The 15,449-nt window shown below is 49.3% G+C and overlaps 1 protein-coding gene across 3 annotated transcripts in view; it reads right to left on the bottom strand.

Moving 5' to 3' along the window:
• DNM2 (dynamin 2) overlaps positions 1 to 15,449 on the bottom strand; it is a 779,238-nt gene that overhangs the window by 319,325 nt on the left and 444,464 nt on the right. The gene's annotated exons all lie outside the window — the stretch shown is intronic.

Consider the following 15,449-nt stretch of genomic DNA (forward strand, 5'->3'; position numbering starts at 1 on the left):
AGCACAATTTACTATTTGGTAAAAGCTTAAAATGTGATCAGCAGCGCACTATTTTATTGTCAGCTATGAGCTGAAAATAGTCATGGTCTGCACAAAGTTAAAAAAATAACAAAATGCAGAAAATAATTTTACACATACCTTTGGTAGAGCTATAACAATAAATCCTAGGCGGAGTTAGATATAGGGCATCTCAGTGAATGGCTTCTCACACACAGAGGGGCAGAAGAGCGAATCAGTAAGTGCCCTGCACAGGGCCGGAGATCTTTCTTAATGCAGCAATACTCTGGCACAGTTGATGTCAGACCCAATGGCACACATCATATACTCACTCAACAGGACCATCTATGCAAGATACCCACCCGGCCACGTGCTGCTCTGTATAGTAACAGCTGAGGAAAGTGTGATGCAGAAGAGGTCCAGAGGGGGAAGAATGGAGGTGTAACAAGGAAAAACAGGAGAGATCGTGAGAAGAGAACTGTGAAGGAAGCATGAAAAGCAGAAAACGAGAAAAAAAAACAGTGCACACAATGAGGAAATGTAAGGGTAGTGCAGCTACACAGGCTGTTTGGGCTTGAAAGGGTTTCTACAACTAGTTGAGAAATCCACTAAATACACTAACCCCGAGCCACAGAAGCATTAACCAGATGTTGAGGGACACAGCTGTCTAACTAGGGTAACCTGACAAGCGTCCTACATCTGATCACAAGAGCCCCACTAGATGTGCTACAAAGTACATGCAAAAAAGAAGCGAAGCTGGTACAAGGAAAACTTGCATTCCCAGCAATATCACAAAGGCCTATAAGGGCTAGGACAAACAGTCAAGCAACGTGTGGGGCATCTGAGCATGGACTACCAACTAACGACCTTTCTGAAATGCCAGTTTCTTGGGAAAGTCTGTTTTTCAACTCCCAGTCTACTTAGGGATTAATAAGACATCCCAGTTTGTGCATCAATAAGCAATATTTGGTCAGTGAATCAGGAGGGCTCGCCAGAAGCCTGGAGACAACATTGGGTACGTGAAAATTCCCAGTCTTGGTGCCAACACTGACCACTTCTTTTCATTTAGGTACAATCATTCTCATACTTCCTTTTGTAGACAATCACATTTGTCTCCTTCTTACTCTCTCGTTTGTTGAACTCCATATAGAACCTCAATATGCATTTGGGAAAGCCTCTACCAACTACAAGCGTGCTTGGTCTCAAAGTAAATTACACAATCAGAAAACGGCACACAGTCAACTGCGAGAACTTGTTGATCTCCAACTTAAAGCAAGACGTGCCTTGAGACCAATTTGGTGCCACTGCTAGCAAGAAGTGCCCCTTCCATGGACCAACCTTTCCAGATTGGCGACATAGTACTGTCAACACAAAAGGAGGTCATCATCGAACCCTAAAGAGAGGGACACATCCGGACTGATTAAAGTCAAGATCGAGACAAAAATCCATGTAGAGCAGGACAGATTCCACCAATCTGAGAAACAAAAACATCCCTGCCAGGTCTGCCATAGGTAATCCTTCCCTAATGTTAAGGTCTTTATCTACAGATCATGTGTAACCATCCAGATTCGCCCACCAGAAAACACCTCATCCATGTCTGATAAGCTGGGGGCTCAGGTCCACAATTCTCCCTTCCAACTACTTGATCTCATCCAAACCTCTGGTGTCATAAAAAGACATGCAATCTATATATCTGTTTAAGACAAGGTAATCAAGTGGCCCATAAAGAAGTCAATGTTAAAAACAACCTGTAACTTCCACCTTTTTTTTTTACCCCTTTGAAGCAGGCACAAAAAAGATAACTGTTTTAAAATGTACAAACAGACGAATCTGTGTGGCTTGGGTGTGTGGTCACACTCCATGGCATTTGCAAAACGTTAGTTACTTGATTTTTCTCCAACATGGGGTTAAGAACAAAATCATGCAAGTTATCGAGTATCCAGCTAAAGATAGTTGGTTGTACGGGACTAACAGCTTTTGCATCGAGTTAAAAACACAAACTTGCTTGTGGAGTCCCCATGCCGGACTTCTGTGCCCCTAAAAAGTGGAGCTCCAATCCCCATACCTCACCCACACAACCCTTCGCAGAGGTACACACCCTTATGGGTAGGCTGGTGAAGTCAGCAAGCCTGCCATTCAAAAAGAAGTATGAACATACATAAACACAAGGTGATTTTCTACCATGCAAATCCCCATACTAGCAAGCTATGTAGAGGAAGTTGCGAAAACTAAAGCCATTGAGAAGGGACTTTCAATGGTCATGTGAACCTGGAGACCTTAAGTGAACGCTCAATTAATTTGCTAATTTAGCAAAAGGTCTATCTTTAACGTCCAAATACACAGAGGGAGAAATCCTATTGAACAAATGAACTGCCAGCACTCCACTCCCAAGAGAAATCATGGGCATCTTTTCTAATGCTATATCTATTCGTTCACATCAAAGTCTGGGGAATCCTGGAGCGTAAATTTTAATTTTACACACACTGAAGTTTGCATTACACAGGCAGGAAGTTCTCCTCTGTGCCACAAAGTGGGGGTGTTGGTCTAAGACTTAAGGCAGCCTTAGCATTTGATGTGCAGTTTGAGATGGGCTTGCATTACACACTCGCTGCTAGTGGAGACTTTATTTATACACTTAGTTCCAAGATTCAGGTGCTCGGTGAAAAGGGATCCGGTGTTACTTTTGCATACAATAGCCTCACAATTATACCAGATGTACTCAATAGATAGGAGTATATCAATGACACCTTAACCTCAGAAACTGCTAGTTGGACGATGTCAAAGCCTTCCATTTTAATATTATATTTTAGTATTTATATATTGTTTAAGGTCACCTTGCTTAATTCAGAGCGCCCTGTTCTACTGCTACACCCACTAACGTAAATTGGTTCTGTCGATTTAACTTTAGAAAAATCTCCGCTCCAACGTCACCCAGAGGCCGTCATGTAGTTTACATCTGGGTAGATCACTGTTGGCGGAGACTATTGTATTTTTCACTGACAAGAGAAATATCTTCTCCTGTGCAACAGGCAGCATGTGTGGTTTATATTGCTAGAGGGAAAGGGGCAATCTTTCAATTACAAACCTTCTACAGTGCCTTCTTGGCCACCTGCACTTTGTGAGCACGGCCTGCTTTCCCGAGGTTCACTCCACTAACATTGGATATTGTTCTCGAATATTTAACATCTAGACCAAACGATGGATGGCCTTCTGGCACATGACCTTTCACCTGGTGCCTTTTAGAAGCTGGAGGCATCACATTGTCGGGAATCGATAAGTTGGAGGCTTGCGCAAGCGAACAGTAAACCGTTCAAGGAGAGCAGCAACGCCAATGGAATACAGTGAGTCAGGAGGGCTGAAGGAGGGAGGAAGAAGAGCAATCATAGGGAAACTAATTAGGGAAATCGTTCACGGGGTCTAGAGCAGAATACAATGTGGAACTGGAGCCGACATCCTAAACAGACAAAGTTTTGCTCTCAGTTGTAATCAGTGGGCGAGAGCTCCTTAAGGCCAACTTCAAAACACAGAAACAGAGGCCGCCTAAACATTATTTCCACCATTCATCAACACGTTTTTAACCTAATCAAAGAAAAAGACCTGTCTGCTCAAGTCGGTGGAAAATCCTGGACTGTTTAATACAGACCTAGATTCTGGTTTCCAACAGAAGCCATGAGCTCGGCGGCAGAGCTACTAATTTAACTGCCGAAACCACACTTTAAAGAAGCTGTGCGGGAGTTCTAACAGCATGTCGCCCACCAGTTACATGACTTTCTCTATACCAGTCTAGCAGGGTTGAAGTCTTCTAAATAAAGAGCAAACAATGAATACACCAAGCAGAAACATCACCCCCAGCTTAAAAATGGTATCTCAGGAAGATTAGAGGCTAGAGTATGAATTCGGAGGAACAGGCTTAGAAGAGATGCAAGGCAAATCAGATTGCCATATTGAAGAGCAATCAAGGACAATGCAGGGATAGGTTGTCTTCTTTTTGGTAAAAGGAATGAAGGACAGCATCTTTTGGAAGAAAGCAAAGCCAGAGGTAGAGACTAGGTGCTGCAGGATCATACTAGTGAAGTAACTGACCTGCCACATGGAACTGGAAAACTCTCCATGATCAGATGCAAAACAGTAGAAGCCCCATTCCGGAGCATCATAATTTCTCATTTTGTGTTTGAAATGCATTACTGTTACAAATCCTTTATAAATCTAGGGCCCGATTACGATCTTGGCAGATGGGATATTCCGTCACAAACCTGACAGTTACCCCGTGCACTGTAATACAAGTTCCATTATATCTTAGGGGACTTGCAATACGGCGGACATGATATCTATCACATTTGTGACAGAGTATCTCATCCGCCAATATCGAAATCAGGCCCATAGTCCTGGGATGAACACAAAGAACGACAATGGCCAGAGTCAATAGTTCTCACCTTGACCTAACTGCATTGAGAATGGTTATTAGCGATGCTGTGCAGCAAGGTGGCTAACGAAGAAACCATTAAAACCAAATAACGCTATGGCTTGGCCGTGTGGCCATTGGTAGGTATGTGCACCAAGCATGCATGCATGCACATACAAAATGCACAGGTGCTTTTTAAAAACTATTTACTCATCTAAGTTGAACTGTTAAATAAAAAAGTAGTGTGAAAGCATTAAAAAAAAGTGAGTGGAGGAAGCAATAAGGAGAGTGGGTGTGGAAGCAACACGATGCTGCAGGTGGGGGGGACACGAAGGACGCGGCTGGGGGGGAACAATCAGAGGACGGGGTTGTAAGCAACATGGAGGGAGGCGGGAAAAATACATAACTGTTGGAAGAGAGCAATGTGGGGCACTGGAGAACAGTAGCACATGGGCGAAGAGAGTGCAACGAGGAACAGGGAGGCACATGGTAGAGAAAGGAATACAAGCGGGGAATCAGACAAGAGCAAGCACAACACAGACAGGGGTTGGGGAGAAGTACACAGGTGAGAACAACATGGAGTGCAGAGGCGGGGTGAAGAGAAGCACACGAGGGAGACAGCTGGATAACACTCATGGAGTTCTGAAGACAAAAAAGTGTCTGAAATATAAGCAGTGGAAGGACACAAGTAACGAGATTATGCTTAATAGGAATTGAGAGCAATGTTGAGTGAAAGGGTGATAGTGGTTATGGTAGAGGTGGTAATGAGGGTGGTCTTGAGGGTGAGAGTAGTGGTGTTGAGGAGGGTGGCGGTGATTAGGCTGGTGGTAAGTTGCTAGGGTAGGGACGAGGGTAGGGTGGTGGTTAGGGTCGAGGTGGGGGTAGGGGAGTGGTGGTTAGGGTGGTAGTTGTGGCTAGGTTGGTGCCGGTGGTGGTAGGGTAGTTAGGGTTGTGATGGTGGTGTAAAGGTGTTGGTGGTATGGTAGTGGGTGTAGGTATTGCTTGCGTTTGGAAAGCCTGCGTGAGTCCAAGTGCGCAAACGTGTGAGTTTTAAATGCTAATGATCCCCTATTTCCTCAAACAAATATAGTCCCAGCAATATATCTTTCCAAAAGCCTATATGGAATACAATTTTAAACAAGGAATAGGAAATATTGAGAAAAGGCACTCACAGAGACAGGATAGTTCGCAGATGACTTAATTACCTGGTAAAATGTGAACAATGAGACATGAAGCGCCACAAGGTACTGTTAATGACAGACGTGCAGTATAAAAGATTAAATCCGCCCGGATTTTTCGCTTTTTGAGCACCTAATTGTTGAGCTTTTACTGTGGGGGAGTCTCATAACCTGGGCTTCACCCACAGTGAACTCATAATGAAGGAGACTGCATGGAGATTTTACTGGTGTACTGCAGCTGGAGTATGGGACACCGTGCTGGTTACATGCAGACACGGGTGTACAGGCGTGTGCACATGTGTAGGGGCTGATCAGGGGAGATTCCAAGCGTGCGCAGTCCAGGAGCGGGTACAAATTGAATGGTGTGGCAGGACACCCCCCCCTTCTCCTCCCCCCGCGAAGAAGACGTCCGGGGGCCCGAGACTCCATTCCCGGACCCCAGCAAAGAGGAGGAGATGGGACTGCGGGAGTCCTCGAGTCTGCCCGCCGGAGTGGGCAGACCAGAAGGGATCAGCCGGCTCCCGCGGCAGCACGGAAGAGTGCTGGCCGAGCGGGGAGCCGGAGGGTGCAGCTGGGGGTGGGCTCCCCAGGTTGCCCTCCAACCAAGGAGGACAGCGGGAGTCCCGGGTGGGACCGGGCCCCAGAACAGAGGAGGAGCAGCCAGGGGTGGGCTCCCCGAGCTGTCTGTGCTCACCTGGGGGTCCTGGTTGGACCGGGCCCCCCACCGAGGCCCCAGAAAGCGGCTCTCCCTGGAGCAGCAGGAGAGACGCTCATCTAATATGCGGCAACACCCATAATGCCTTGCAGGCCAGGATCGGCCTGCAAGGGCAACACAGCGTTTTCACGGCTTGTGGTGGCCCCAGAAGAACGGGCTCACCACCCTACATGTATAAAGGTGCTGGGGAGCTGCTGGAGAAGCGCAGTCTCCCCACAGCACGAAGAGCAAAGTCCCACCCCAAGTGTCTTGGGGATTCAAAGGCATCAATCCCTCCAAGGCTCAACTTGCAGTTAACATCTTTGGGACTGGAACTTTTGTTCTTCAGCTGAGGGTGTTTTGATAATTGCATCAAGGAGTGAAGGGCTGAGTTGGGGATGTCTGCAGAAGGGCATCCCCATGAGGTGTAGAGGTGTACTTGCACTGAAATGCAGTTATTAATAGTTATTTCTTTTAGAGGGACTGATGTTCAATGTGAAGTATTGGTGTAAGGTGATGTCATAAGCTAAGTAGTATTGGTGTAAGGTGATGTCATAAGCTAAGTGGCTAGACACTCTGGCTAGGGTGTTTGGCAGTATTTACAACTTAATCCTGTGATCATCTGTGATGCCTTTAGGGGCTGTAATTACAATGCATTTTTAATGATATCCAAATGTGCGGAGTACTGTCATTCTAATGTGTGCGTAAACATGTATACTTGCTGCTGCGCTTAGGGGAAGACCCCAGACCATTCTATTAGCCCTTAAGATGTAGAAGTGCATACTGTATGGTCAGTAGGAGATGCTCAGTCACAGTCATGTGTCACCAAGGCAGGTGTAGTCTGTTTAATGCTTGTTGAGGTAATGGGGGGGGGGGGGGTCGCCACTGGGATGGTGCCAGTGCGCAGGGCCCTCGCTCCGGGTTAAGACCAATTCACTGCATTGGTGGCACGATGATGTGCATACATGGGAGTGGTGGTACTAGACCCCACCACCCCTGCGGGAGGGGTGCAGATGTTATGCAATGTCACAAAGTAATTCCATCAGCTTATGTATATTTGTAAATTAATGTATAGTATTGAGTGATGTGTGTGTTTAATAAATGTACTCTTACTTTCATAAAGCAAAGTACAGACTGGACAATCAATTATTGAGTGTTATTTTTGCGTACCTGCAAGTGGTAATTACTAGCCCACACCACCTCCCTTGAGTAAGCCTTGGACTGCTCTGCAACGCTACCCTCTGAGAGTAAGGCGCTGCCCTAGGGTGTTTAGTTCCCATTGAAGGACAAATGTGTCATGTTATTTGTGCAGGCCTCACAGATGCTACATTGCTTTCCAACATAAGGGTACATGAATGTCTTGGGAGTTGGGAAATAGTACATACAGGTTTGAAGATGTGAGCATATGATGACAGCATATAAACTGCATATAAACGGGCATATGATGTCTCAGGCTAGACCTAAAAGTTACTTTCTTCGGTGATGCCGTATCTGATAGAGACTCTACCTAGGTCCACATTGCTTGCCGTAGAATATTATCCAGGCAGCAGACTGGAACTGGACATTTTCTAGAAGTACGTCTGCGCGCCCGTGGCATCCATCGGTTCAGAGTCCGCAGTACTGGATGTGACAAGTGCGGGGCCTATATAGGCACCACCGTGGTGCACCGACATAAGTTTCTTTTTGTGACATTTCAGAGCCAGAAGCATGGAACCACAACTAAATACTAACTGACCAGTGTGCAGGGTAATCCTAGGCAAAGAATTTGCTTGCATAACGGGCGGGCTAGGATGGTATCGGAGGCTAGATTGTCTCTAGCAGACGAGGCGTTACTGTGTTAAGTAACTTGTTAATCTGATAGACACTTCTAGATCTCCGAAGATTGGGCTGCAAACCGATTTTGACCATGAAGTCCTAGAGAACTTAACGAGAAAAGTGCCCGTCATGACGGGCCCAACTGTCCAGGCAGTAGTGCTTAGTAAAACTATGCAGAGACACCCACGTTGCAGTTATACAAAGATGTCCATGAAAGGGGTGTTGTGTACCAACACAGTGGTCGAAGCCTTGGTTCGGGAGGAATGAGCACACAAGCCCTCAGAGGGTTGCTTCTTGGCAGTGCGTAGCAGATTTTAAAGCAGTGCAAGCTCCACCTTGAGATGGTCCATTTCTGAAGTCTTTCCATTCTTGGCCCAGACGAACTCAATGAAGAGTTGATTGTCCACCCGGAACTCTTTGGAACATTCAATTTGGAACTGTAATGCTATTTTTGAGTCCAGGCAGTGGAGTTTTTCCTCGTCTTTAGAAGTCTAAGGTAGAGCAAAGAAGATCAACAGTGTTCCGGTCTAGCCTATGTGAAAAGGTGTCTTATTCTAGCAAAGGCCCAAGATTGGATAGATGATAATGATATCTTAAGCCCACTCCAGGCAGGCTTCCGGGCTCATATAAGTACCATAGACCAGGTAAGTACCATAGATCCATATTAATATACTGGCAGATGGTAGTTCTTGGCAAGGGCAGCATGTATGCTGCTTTTGTTGACCTCAAGTCAGCCTTCGACCTGATCTCATGCGATAAACTTTGGGGGGTACTTCAGGAGCTCGGGATGCTTATTGACTTAATTGTTCGCCTGCATGAAGAAAACTGCTCAAATTCGCTGAGGGGCACAGGGGAGTGAGACTGACCCCTTTCTTGTAGAGAAAGGAGTACGCCAAGGCTGCGTCATGGTATTCCCATTATTTTCACTTTTTATTATTGGAGTCACTAAATTGTTATCCTCCATTCCCACAGATGCACCTGTTTTTGCAGGTAAAAAAATTCTGATCTTAATGCTCGCAGATGACACGCTTATAATTTCCAAAACTCTGAGTAGGTTACAGCGTGAACTGCAACGTTTTGAGGATTTTCGCCTATTACGAGGCCTAAAAATCAACACCGCAAACCAAAGTTCATGACCTTCAACCTGCATAGGTCGTTCAAGGGTACCATGGTAATGGATGGGTCACCCCTTGAGCAGGTAGATGCATTCATTTACCTAGGTATCACCTTGCAGAAGGAATTAAGATGAAGGCCACATATTGATACTATGGTGTTAAAGGACCAGCATTTAGCCGGTGTTTTAACCAAGGAATTTAAAACATCTTTGACTAAGCCTCTTACCCCTGTGTTTCAGATTTACAACGCCAAGGTGGTGAGCTCAGTCTTACATAGTGCTGAATTATGGGGCTTCGAGAAGGAGGGGCGTGGCCGAGAGCCGAGCATGGCGGACGCTTGCTGAATTAGCTCCGTCCTCTGCCCTGTAAAACCAGCTTAATATCCTGATACCCTGACGGCCCCGACGACCGGCCCGGGTATGCAGGAGGCGTCGGTACTGCTGAGCAGACCGGTCGGAGTCTAGTGCCCGGCGTAACACCTCGAAGGGAGACGAAGCTTCCGCGGCGGCAGAGGCCTGCAGACGGCCCGGGAGCCGCGGCCTCGAGTGGAGTGTGGGCCAGCACGGAGTACGACCTGCCGGGGGCACTGAGCCGACGGGAGGCGGAGTAGACAGGAGATCGCCTGCGGAGGAAGGGTGGTTCCAACGTCGACCCCCCAGGACCCCGTCGGAACACCTGGCGAGCACCCCATGCGAAATCGGCCGGGGCGACACTGGGAGCGAGCGGAGCTCTCCTACCGAGCAGGGCCCACTGGAGGCAGGGAAGCCGCGGCCTTGCCTGATGCGCAGTGATGTGAGGCGAGCCCAGCCGGGGGCAACGTGCAGAAGGGGGACGGAGTGACGCGAAGGCCACGACTACTGGACCCACGCCATACCATACCCCCGGCGACCCGTGGCAGTCCACGAGAGGAGGACTGAGGGCTTTTGCAGCGGCGTGGTTCAACGCCGTAGATACAGCGGCGCAGGAGACCACCCGGCGCTGTAGAAGACCCACGCTGGCGGAATAGGGAAGACGCCGTAGACGACCAGAGCCACGACCTTGCTGGACGCCTATTGAGGGCAGGTACGACGCAGCAGAGTGAATACTGTACCGTCGGATGGGGGCACAGACCTTGTGGAGGTATCGGGCGGCGAGGCGGCCATATTGATTTCCGACTGGAGGCCAACACAGCGACATAGCACCTGGAAGGCCCCCCTGGTGATCCTAGCTGTAACGGAAGCCATGCTGCTGACGCCGGGAGTGCTGCCAAAAGCAAGGATTGTTGTGACAGGGGAGGCGCACGGTACGGCCGCAGAGCCTTGCAGGGTCTGCGGGCAGACAAAACACGCTGGCGCTTAATCCCCAGGGCGCCGGACGGAGGGACACTGGCGTTCCTACCTGCGGGGAGTGGACCCCATTGAGGTGCGGAGGGCCTGCGCGGACACGATCACTGAGGTACTGACGGGGAAGCGCGAGGCCTGCCGATCCTATCCTGAGCAACGCCCGGATACGGAACCAGATATTGCACAACGTACTTCCCTGGGCGCCGTGCAGCCGGCCACTACTGGGGCCCAGGGCGGATCTCCTGTTCGGGGCTTAGTACCACCTTAGGAGAGCCAAGAGCGGCTGTACGATACCACACCACTTCGCCCACGCACGGACCACAGGCGATAGAAGACTCGAGATCAGTGCGCGTGGGATACCTGAGGCGCGAACTGCGGTACGCAGGGACGAAGTCCCCCCGGGGGCACAAACACCGCCACACCCTGTCGTCGAGAAACATGGGCAGGAACAGGACCAAGATGCCTGAAAGGGGCGCTGACCTGACACTACAGTCTACTGGCTCAGAAGACCCGCTGGCCTCTTCCAATGTCGAGATGGTGCCTCCAACGGGCAAGACTTCACAAGAGGCCAAACTAGACCTTATTCTGACCGAGATAAGGGCCTCCAGAGAAGCGCTTGAAACGCGCATGGACCACATGGCAACTGGTATGTCTCTACTGCGCGCTGATCATAACAAGCTGGCGGAGAGGGTCACGGAACATAAACTAGCTTTGGACGATCTGATACCGCAGCAGACGGAGCAATCCACGAAAATGGAACGCATGGAGAAGCAGCTGAAACTAATATGGGAGCGGATGGACGATGCGGAAGGGCGGGCACGCCGTAACAATGTGCGAATTTTAGGAATTCCGGAGCGCAGTGAGGGGAGGAATCCAACGCAGTTTGTGGAGGATTGGCTGAAGAAACTTGCGGGGCCACAGGAACTCACGCCCCTCTACAGCGTGGAGAGGGCACATAGGATACCAGCTAAACCACCAAGGTCAGGAGCAGCACCTCGTCCTTTAATAGCTCGCCTGCTAAACTACAAAGATAGGGATACAGTATTGCGAGTGGCACGAGAGAAAGCGCCCATACGCTTTGAGGACAAGATCATATCGATTTACCCAGACTTCACCCCGACGGTGCAAAGGGCTAGATCAATGTTTCTGGGTGTGAAGAGACGCTTGCGGGACAGGAACCTGAAATACGCCCTGCTGTTCCCAGCCCGCCTGAAGATAATTCATAACAACAAATCACTCTTCTTTGACACGGCTGAGGAGGCGGCGGAATGGATGGAAGTGACGCTGACGCCGCCCAACTCGCAAGACCCACTCGAGGAGGAACAGCAGATGAACGGACCAACGCGCAGGGTGGAGAAGCGGCCTGCAGCGAGTGTCACACACGAGGAGGAGGTGGTAACGAGCGGGCCAGACACCCTGGCTGGAATGCGGGTATCACAGGAGGGGTCTCGGCTGACAGAGGCCGCTTTGGCTGCACACAACGCAGGTGGCGCGACGGTTCTAGATAGCGCCTCTGATGCCCGGACGGAGGTGTCTGGTTCTGCGGATAGCCTGCAACTCTTTCCGAAAATAACCGCACAGGAGGCGAATGAACTTTAGTGGGACTTCGGAAGACTCCGACTGGTAATGTACAGAATGCATGCAGGACTCTGGGTGGGTTACCTGGGGCCGGGGGTACGAACACTTGCCGGGGCACGCCGCAGGGACTTCGGCGGGACCCAGGCAAGGGAGAGCGGGACCACACCCCCAGGGCGCAGCAATGGTACTGTTTGCTTGTCACCCCAGTTGGGTGCAAGTGTTTGGACCTCATAGTTCTTTGACTGGGGACCTTGATGTTTTGGGGTTGTTTTTAGCTGGGGCACTCACGGCAGAATTTGCAGGAATACTTGAAGCTTGGTGGGACACACTAGTTCTAACTGTCGCAAACAGTCATGGGGTCTCTTAGCGAATACAAAATGTGCACCTGGAATGCAAGAGGCATGAGCTCTATCCATAGACGGCATAGGGTGCTAGCGCAACTAAATAGGAGGCGTGTTGCTGTGGCATACTTACAGGAAACACATTTGAATAGGGATGAAGGTGCGAAACTGCTAAAGAAATGGAAGGGGCAACTGTTTGCTACTACTTACTCAGTGTTCTCCCGGGGGGGCGGCGATATGGATCAGGAATTCGGTCCCTTTTAAGATGATGGATGAGAGGCTAGACCCAGAGGGCAGGTATGTGCTTATCAGAGGATTGCTGGATGGTTCCCCTGTTGTGCTTGGTTGCGTGTATGCACCAAATACTGGTCAGTCGGGTTTTTTAACCACGCTTAACAGAGCGATAGCTGACTGGTCGGAAAATGTGTGGATTATTGGAGGGGACTTTAATGCAGTCCTAGACATATCACTAGATGGATCGCACCCACCACTGCAGGCTACTGAAAGCAGGAGACAGGCAGAAGCGCTTTCTCAATGGGCAGGCGGTTGGGGGCTGGCGGATATTTGGAGATGCACGCATTTATCAGACAGAGAGTATACCTTCTTCTCCCCTCCCCATGGTCTGCACACGAGAATAGATCACATGTTTTGTAACACAACGTTGATGGGGGAGGTGGTAGCCTCGGAACACATGGGCAAGACCTTTTCGGACCACAATCCGGTGGAAGTGACGATGAGATGGGGCAATATACCCACGCCGATACCAACATGGCGTATGTCCCCGGAACTGCTTGAGGACACTGTTTTTAAGGCGACCATTGCGGAAGTAATCGCACAACATTTTCACATTAATGATGGTACAGCTAGCACGCGTCAAATTGAATGGGATGCCTTTAAGGTGTCCATAAGGGGGGAAGCAATGAATATACGATCGGCATGAGGCGTATGGTCATGGAGAAGCTTAGCGATGTGGAGGGCCGTCTGGCCATGTTGGAGAGGGAGGCTGCGGGTACGAATTTGCCTTTTACACCTTTGCAGGAGGCACGCATTCAACACGCTGAACTGTTGGAAGAACTGCGTGTCCTGGATTACAGGGAATATACATGTAAACAACATACCCACGCAGACAAATCTGGGCCCCTACTGGCCCGATTGTTGCGAGATGCCGCTGCCCCAACTCCGATATTGGAGGTTATGGATCAATCTGGGAAGCTGGCGGTGACACAGTTCGATATAAACGCCGCCTTTCGTGACTACTATGAGTCACTGTACGGTCCACATCGACGTATGTCAGATGAGGCGTTCGAGGAGTTCATGACGGGACTTGAGCTAACGCGCCTAGAAAGGACCCAGAGTGAGGATTTGGCGCGACCCATAACGGTTGCGGAGATAAGACAGGCAATACGAGCGCTCCCGAAGAACAAGACCCCAGGAACCGATGGCCTACCGGCGGAGTTTTATGGGGCGTACATAGAATTGTTGGCCCCGCGATTACACGTGGTGTTCAACGAAGCGGAGAAAACCAAAGGCTACCGCAGTCCTCACTGCAGGCTCTGATTGTTTCATTGCCTAAGCCGGGTAGGGACTGTTTACAATTAGCTAACTACAGACCGTTATCTTTGTTGAACACCGACCACAAGGTGCTGAGCAAGGTGTTAGCGACGAGATTGGCACAATATATTTCGGGCCTGATCCACCCGGACCAATGTGGTTTCGTGCCAGGTAGAAGCACGGCGATGAATCTGAGGAGGCTTAGCCAACTCATGCTACAAGAGCGTCCACCTATGGCAACCGAGGGCTGTACTTCATTGGATCTGCGGCAGGCGTTCGACTCGCTCCGGTGGGATTATATGTTTGCAGCGCTGGCAATTGTGCATGAACTCGAAGGACAAACACATCATGGTGGTCAAGATTAGTTTCAAGTCTCATTGAGGCATGATGAAGGATTTTTGAGGGAACATATGTTGTAGTCCTTTCGGAAAACGAGTGACAACAGGTGACTTAAATAGGGACAGCTGATCACGCAACTGCAAAAATGCCGATATGGCAAAGATTCCCATTACCTTGCCCAAAGCAAAGTCTTGCTGGGCTAATGAGAAGTCAAATAACAAAATCTCAGACAAAGGTGCAGAAACGGGATCAACATTTGTGGTAGCACACTAAGCCACAAATCTGTCCCAACTACAGGTATATCTAGTTTTGGTTGAGGGAAGCACGGATGCCAGAATGACACTACAGACTTCTGCAGGGAGGTCAACTGTCTTAGCTTCACTCTGCTTGGAAACTTCAGTGCGTATTAGTGCTGAGATTGCATGTTCTTGACAGTGGCAAATAAGTCTAACCAAGATTCTCCCCAATCACAATAGAGATCTTACACCACCTCTGGATAGAGATGCCATTTCTGATCCACTAGGCATCGACTGTAGAATATGCTATGGTGTTCATAGAACCCACCAGATGTTGAACCACCAGAAATATGTTCAGACGTTCGAGACATATCTAGAGATGCAGGGCTTACTGACAGTGTCCATAACCCCACCCTGCCCTCTTTGTTACAATAACACATGGTGGGCGCATTGCCCGTGAACACCTGAACCAGCCTTACCTTGATAAAAAGGAAGAAAGGCTTTCAATGCCAGGCAAACTATTCTCACATCTGAACAGGTTGATGTGGAGCCGACTTCCCCCGGAGCCAAGAGTCATTCAATCTCCACCTCTCCCAGATAGCCACCCCAACCCAGGAATGATGAATCTGTCACTAGTCAGTTGTGGGTGGGGGAGGGAGAGGAGCTGCCACGGACCCAATCATGTTCCCTCAACCACCACGGCAGATCTTTTGCGGTTCCCTTCAATATCTGTACCATATCTAAGAGTCTCCCTTAATCCCACACGCACTAGGATTTCATGTCCCACGGCAGAGCCAGCATCTGGGCCAAGCATGTGTAACCAGCAGGATGCAGGAGGCCATGAGGCCCAGTATCCAGAATGTCAGTCTCACCAAAAACCA

The sequence above is a fragment of the Lissotriton helveticus genome, chromosome 1_1 (assembly GCF_964261635.1).
Source record: "Lissotriton helveticus chromosome 1_1, aLisHel1.1, whole genome shotgun sequence".
Lineage (NCBI taxonomy): Eukaryota > Metazoa > Chordata > Amphibia > Caudata > Salamandridae > Lissotriton > Lissotriton helveticus.